Source organism: Pteropus alecto, unplaced genomic scaffold, assembly GCF_000325575.1.
Source record: "Pteropus alecto unplaced genomic scaffold, ASM32557v1 scaffold1998, whole genome shotgun sequence".
Classification (NCBI taxonomy): domain Eukaryota; kingdom Metazoa; phylum Chordata; class Mammalia; order Chiroptera; family Pteropodidae; genus Pteropus; species Pteropus alecto.
Window position 1 is genome coordinate 148,166 of NW_006441590.1, and position 6,394 is coordinate 154,559.

General features: G+C 45.9%; 1 protein-coding gene and 2 pseudogenes across 1 annotated transcript in view; 1 reads left to right on the forward strand and 2 right to left on the reverse strand.

Annotated features, from left to right (window-relative positions):
- The window catches only part of GAB3 (GRB2 associated binding protein 3), a 78,135-nt gene that overhangs the window by 38,582 nt on the left and 33,159 nt on the right, over window positions 1-6,394 (forward strand). The gene's annotated exons all lie outside the window — the stretch shown is intronic.
- Window positions 26-145, reverse strand: LOC112485427 (annotated as a pseudogene).
- Window positions 2,901-3,018, reverse strand: LOC112485433 (annotated as a pseudogene).

Genomic DNA, 6,394 nt, shown 5'->3' on the forward strand with positions numbered 1-6,394 from the left:
ATATATATATTTTTTAATTTATTTTAGCCTGCAGCACCTGGTCTTCCTAGGTGGTCTCCCATCCAAGTGCTAACCAGGCCCGACCCTGCTTAGCTTCTAGAGATCAGACGAGATCAGGCTTGTTTAGGGTGCCATGGCCGTAGGCTAATGCTCATACTTTAAACTATTTAGGCAAACTTCTTCAATAACCCTGATACCGACTTAGGTAAGGAGATTTCAATAAAAAAATAAAACTATGTATGAATCTCACTTACTATTGATATGAGAAACCAATTCCAGATGTGTTATATTTAAATGTAAAGAAATGAAACATAATTTCTAGAAGAGACTGTTGTAGAATCTCAATCTGATCTTGAGGCAAGGAAAACCTCTAAACATGATAGCAGAGGGGAAAACTATAAAGGATAAGACAGATTTTTGCCATTATGAAATAAAACACTTTGGTTCATTTATTCAGTCAATCTGAATGAATATTTCGACAGATACTAAGCGAGCATCTCCTATTGGCCAAGCAGTATTTTAGACCTTAAGGAATTTCAAAAATAATACAAACTTATAAGGCAAATGACATTTTGCATTGATCACAAATATCTGGCAAAGAGTTTGTATCCTTCACCTCTATGGATGCTCCTTATCAATCATTAGAAAAAGATCAGCATCCCCACTGAAAAATGGGCAAAGTATATGAACAGCAGTTCACAGAATACGGTCTGCAAAGGGACATGACTCCTAAGAAATAATACCCGACCTCGTTAGACACCAGACAAATACAAATATAAACAACAAGATACTCTTTTTCTTTGGCCTATGTGACTGCCAGAGCTTTAAAAGAAGTTTCTGTGAAAGATGGCAGAAAGTAACGCAGTTCTGAGTACTCGCTTCCATAATTCCCTCTGTGAAACTCATCAAAAAGAATGAAAAACAAAAATCCCAAATAGAAAAGGAAAATCCAACGGAGTCATAGAAAGACCCTAGCTCAGGTTTACATTTCCTCTCCTCCCGCCCAGTTTTAACAAAACAGGAGAAAGTTTTCTGAAAGCTTACGGTGAAAGATGCTTAGCTGGGAAAGGAGAGGACTATGGCCTGGGCCTCCATCCGGGCTCTTAGGAGTCATGAGGAGTCATGAGCGAAAAGGGAAAGTGAGGTGGTGGGGAGAGGGTGGAAGTTTAAGGTGAGAAGAGGTATGTGATGGTGGCCGGGAACGGGAACGGGAATGGGAGGCAGGGCGCACTGAGGCCCTCCCGAGGTTAGTGCGACCACTTAGCCTCCTTGTGCCTGAACGTTCCTGGTGAGGAAAGGAATGGCATCGGGGTCCCCAGTGAGGAGGAGGCTCAGGGAGTTCGCTTTGAACTGTAAACAATAAAGCGACCTTCCCTCTGGCAGATGTATGTGCTTTGAACCAAGCAAGTAACGAAACCGAGTTGAAACTGAGAATGTTCTTTTCCTCTCCAAGTATCTGGAGATCAGTCTGCAGCCAGGCACCCTCTGGGATCTTAGCTTCCTCCATGCTGAGACAGGAGCTTAAATAAACACTGGTGCCCTGTGGTCTTCTGGGTGGAGTAGCTTCTATTGATTGACAGTTATGTGCTGGCCAGAGACCGGGGAGGTGGTTTTCGGCCGCTTCCTCCAGCTTAGAAAAGTATGTAGAGCTGATGAACCACCTCGTAAAAAATCCCTTTGGACTGCTTGATGTCCCGCCGACCCTGAGGTGCTGTCACCGTCCAAGCTGGGACCCCTTCGGAGACTTCTCCCTCCCCTTCTCCTGCTCACTTTCCCCTCTCCTCTTCCCTCCCATCCTTCTGCATTTAGGCTCACGTGTAACACAGGTGTTTCAAGCGTCGACTTCTCTGCTTTTTAGGAATTCGTATATGGCGATGTTTTTCTTTATAGTTTCTGGCTGTAGTGTCATGTTTTTAGAAAGCCTTTCCAGATGCCAGTGTTAGGTAAATGTCCACCTCTGTTTTATCAGTACTGTTATAATTTCCTTATTTAGATATGAATCTTTAATCCAGGCAGAATTATTTTGATTATATTTTCCTCAGTAGGAAACCTCAGATATCGGAGACAATATTTTCCAAACACTTTGCAAATTCACGTATTTTTAGGAAAAAGAGCAGAAGGACCTCTTGCTAGACTGTGAGCTCATTTTTATAAAATGGTGCCGTATTTTCTCCTTTCTTAGACCTTAATCCCAGACTTTGTAACCCAAATACACACTCTCCCACAATCCTAGTCGATTTGCCTTATTCCTTTCTTCCTGTCTGACTCTTCGGTGTTCCGAGCTCTTCGGCCTACACAGCTGTCATCGGCGGACAGCAGCTTCTAATCTCACTACGGCACGTGGCTAAGATGCAGGCTCCTGAAGTAGCTGATCCAAGTTCAAAGCCCATCTCTGCCACATGTCGGCTCCCGTGCTTAGTTAGGCGAGTTGTTTAACCTCTCTGCACTTCAGTTTTCTCATGTGGATCAAATGGCGTGAAGAGCGTGTGTACCTCACGATTTCATGTAATCCATCCAAAGCACTTAGAACAGTCCCTGGACGTATGTGTTAACTAGTATGATGGCCGCTGTCTACTTTGAGGGGTCTGTGTTATTTCAGGTCTGTCACTCTGGTGCTGATAGCTTCTCATTGCTAATGGACTCCCTCGGAGACAGTCCCAGGAGCCCTCACACCTGTGTACTCAGCTCGAGCAGTGGAGAATGTCCCTAGAGGACATCCATGTTGCGAGGGTAATATTTTTATTGTAGTAAAATATACGTGATGTAATACTGATGATTTAACCACTTGTAAATGTACAGTTCTGTGGCATTAAATGCATCGATGATGCTGCGTAACCATCACTACTATTTGTACCCAACACTCTGGTGCGAGGGCAGTTTTATGATTTTTTATTTTTTTACGCCTCCAGCACCTGGTCTTCTTGGCGGTCTCCCATCCAAGTACTAACCAGGCCCGACCCTGCTTAGCTTCCGAGATCAGACGGGATCGCGCGCGTTCAGGGTGGCGTGGCCGTAGACGTGAGGGCAGTTTTAAAAAGCTTATTCTCATGTGTTCGTGCCTTGGCAAATACCTGCTTACAAGAGCCTCCCCGCAACCATTTTGGTCTAGTGAGCTCAGCGCAGTTGTCACTTCCTCCACGTGGTCCCTTCCCTGAACCTCCCCCCGGACTCGATTGCCTCCTTTGTGTTTCCATTCCACCTCAGACCCTTAGTCTATCATAGAACTTACTAGAGTTTAAAATAACTGTTTATTCCTGAGTCGATTTTTGTCCATTGTTCCAACCCACTATTCCGTGTCCCGAGCCTGGTACCTAATATATTGGTGACCCTCCCAGATTTGTAACAGCTGCAGATCGGATTAGTGGGTCTTAATGACCTCTAAGATTCTGCCACACAAGAGATCATGAGAAACTGGTCAGCACGTTCAGTGGCACTTAGGCCGACAATACACGAGGAAGGTCAAGTCCATGCCATGTAACGTGGCATACTTATCTCTGATGAACCTTCCTCCTCAGGATTCCTCCTTCTAAGGCACACCGCATCACAGAGATACACGGTTTTTCTGCTCTGTTGACAGGCCGTGGAAGCAGACCCTGTGGGCCAGGCCATCTCTAGGACAATCACAGGAAGTTATTCCACGCCTGGGACAAGTCCCAGCTCTATCTGGCAGCAAGCAGAAGGTTACAGGCCATCAGGCTGAAGGGTCACCAGCAATCCCAGGGCTAGTGGCACTGAGCCAGGACAGAGAGGAGCCGTATAACCTGCTCCTGGAAATTCCCGACCTGCTGCCCTTCGGTCCCATAGCTTTTGTGGTCCCCTTGGCAAGGAAGTAGAAGGCGGAGAGAAAGGACCCTCCTGAGTAAAGCACAACAGAAAATAGAACATTAAGCAGAATTCTGTATCTTCGATGATATTCACCTTTCGCGACACATGAACACACCCCAAACTTCCTGAGCGTTTTCAAGGTGAAACCACTGGGAAGAGAATAGGAGCTAGGCTTAGAAGACTAGGTCTTGGAAAATGACCAAAAGTCTCCACAAGTTGTTCCCAAATGCTTTCTTTCATCTCCTGTTCTGGGACCACATCCAAGATTCCTGGGGGCCTTACAAATGGCAGTCAGCGGTTGAGTTGTTAGGTTTTCTCAACACTAATAGCATTTACTAAGTATATGTCAATAGCAGCACAACGACAAGAAAAACACGGTGGGGGGAAACCCGTTCGTAGAAGACCAGGGATGAGAAAGGATGTAAAAGGAAATGCGATGGCAGTCATTCAGACGAGAGCAAGTCTTATTCCTCCTTCCTTTTATCCCCCTCTGTGTCTCCCGAACTCCAGAGAAGAATGCCTGTCCGCGAAGGGACAGAATATTCCACTCTGGAATACAGAGCTAAATCAGGGGAAACGGCTTTGACAGCTCCTCGTGATAGAACAGTCTTTGCCGAAAGCGCTCGAACACGGATGTGACTTTGAGGGTAATATACTCTGTCGGTCTGTTTTCTTCCAAATACCTCCCAGTAAACCGCAGGGGTGGCAGGAGCAACCATCTTGAAAACCTCCCTGATAAGGTGTGAAGATATCTTACTGGGTCGCCAACCAACTCAAACAGGCATATACCCGCTTCCTACTGTGACTCTGTTTTCTCTCCTTTAATTTCAACTAATTTTATGTCCGTTTCTTCAATGAAATTAAACAGCGCCCTCGAATACCGGAAAGGGAGCCATTAGACGACCAATTCTACCCCCACCATCCGGCCACTGCCACCTCTCTAGCTTTGCCTTCTGTCACTCCCACTCCGACCTTCCTGGCAGGTACAAAGTTGTACATGTCGCACATTCTGTTCCACCACTTGGTCCATGAGACCACTTCGAGTGTCATAAGAGCAGGGTCTGGGTCATATTCATCTCTGTATCCCCTGCACGCATCCCATTCAACAAACATGTTTTTTTTTCGCTAGAGCGTTGGGTTCATTTCCATTTAATATAATTATCGATGCATTTGGATTTAAAATGAACGTCTTACTTTGTGCTTTTTTTATTTGCTCCACCTCGTCCAGGTTTCCTTTCTCTGTACTTTGACTTCTTTTGGATGGAGTATCTTCTTGTAAACTTATTTAGAAATTTAATTAGATCTCCGGGAGGTTGTCAATAAACGTACAAGAGGCTGCTGGTCCTTTCCCGAGTTCCCCTAAGTGTCCGTATCTTACACAACTGCAGTCTGGTCTTAAAACCAGCAAGTGGCATTGGTACCTACCATCCAAGAGCTGCAGCGGGTTTCACCTATCGTACACGCACTCACGTGCATTCACACGTGTTGTGTGTGTGCGCGCGTGTCAGCGCAATTTCATCACATGTAGATCCACGTGACCACCCCTGCAATCAATATACAGATCGCTTCCAAGACAACGATGCCTCCTGTTAGCCTTTTATACAACACCAGTTCAGTCCACAACAGTGCGGGGTGTATGAGTATGTATCGTACGCCAAGACCGTTAAAGGCACTGGGAGTACTTCAAGGACCAAGACAGGTGACATTCCTGCCATCACAGAGCGTACAGGCTAGGTCAGCAAAGGGAGAGTTGGAGACGTTCATTGACTGGGTCTTGGTATCTAGAGTTCTTTTATTCTGCCTGTAACTTCAGATGCTCCCCAAACTAGTTCGACTTCCAATTTTGCACCACCTGTCATTGTGATAACGAGAAATTCTCTCTCAGGCCATTCACATACAACTTCAAAGCTTCCCACAATAGATCCAGGCCTTACCGGCCGTAGGTTCTTAGTGACATTTTTTTTCTCCTTGTCGTCCTCTAATCTGAGGCGTCTCCTGCAGCCTGACCAACGAGGCCACTGAAAGAGCGCCTCAGAAGGAGACCAACACCTGTGAGCAATCAGAGCAGTCAGAATCTGAGCACCAAATCCTGGTTTCTTTGGACAATCTTGGCAGTGTGGAGCACATCCGCAAGTCAGGAGGGGGAGAGGCCCACACTGTTCCTTTTGGCAGGTTAAGTCGAAAACTGCCATCGCTGAAACGACAGCAGTATCGAAGAATCAAAACCTAGAACTCCAAAGGCAGCTCGATGTAGGTTTTGTTCCCTCAGCCTGACTTGGAAAGCCTGGCTCTGGAGGCAGGTTGCTGACCCATCCTGTGCACATGCAAAGGAAATGATTTCATAGCTTTGGGATTTCACCGCTGCAGAGGGGGCAGGGGGCCAATTCCGCTGAAACAAAGGGACAGTAATCACTCTTGCCAGAAAAGCAGTTTAAATCAGAGGTGTCTCTTTACAGCCTCAGAGACTTTCAGGATGTTTCTCAGTTCATTTCAGTGTCTTTAGAAAATGGATACAATCCAGACAGGCCACTTCAATTTTCTTGGAGTGAATTCTGGAGCCCAAGATGTA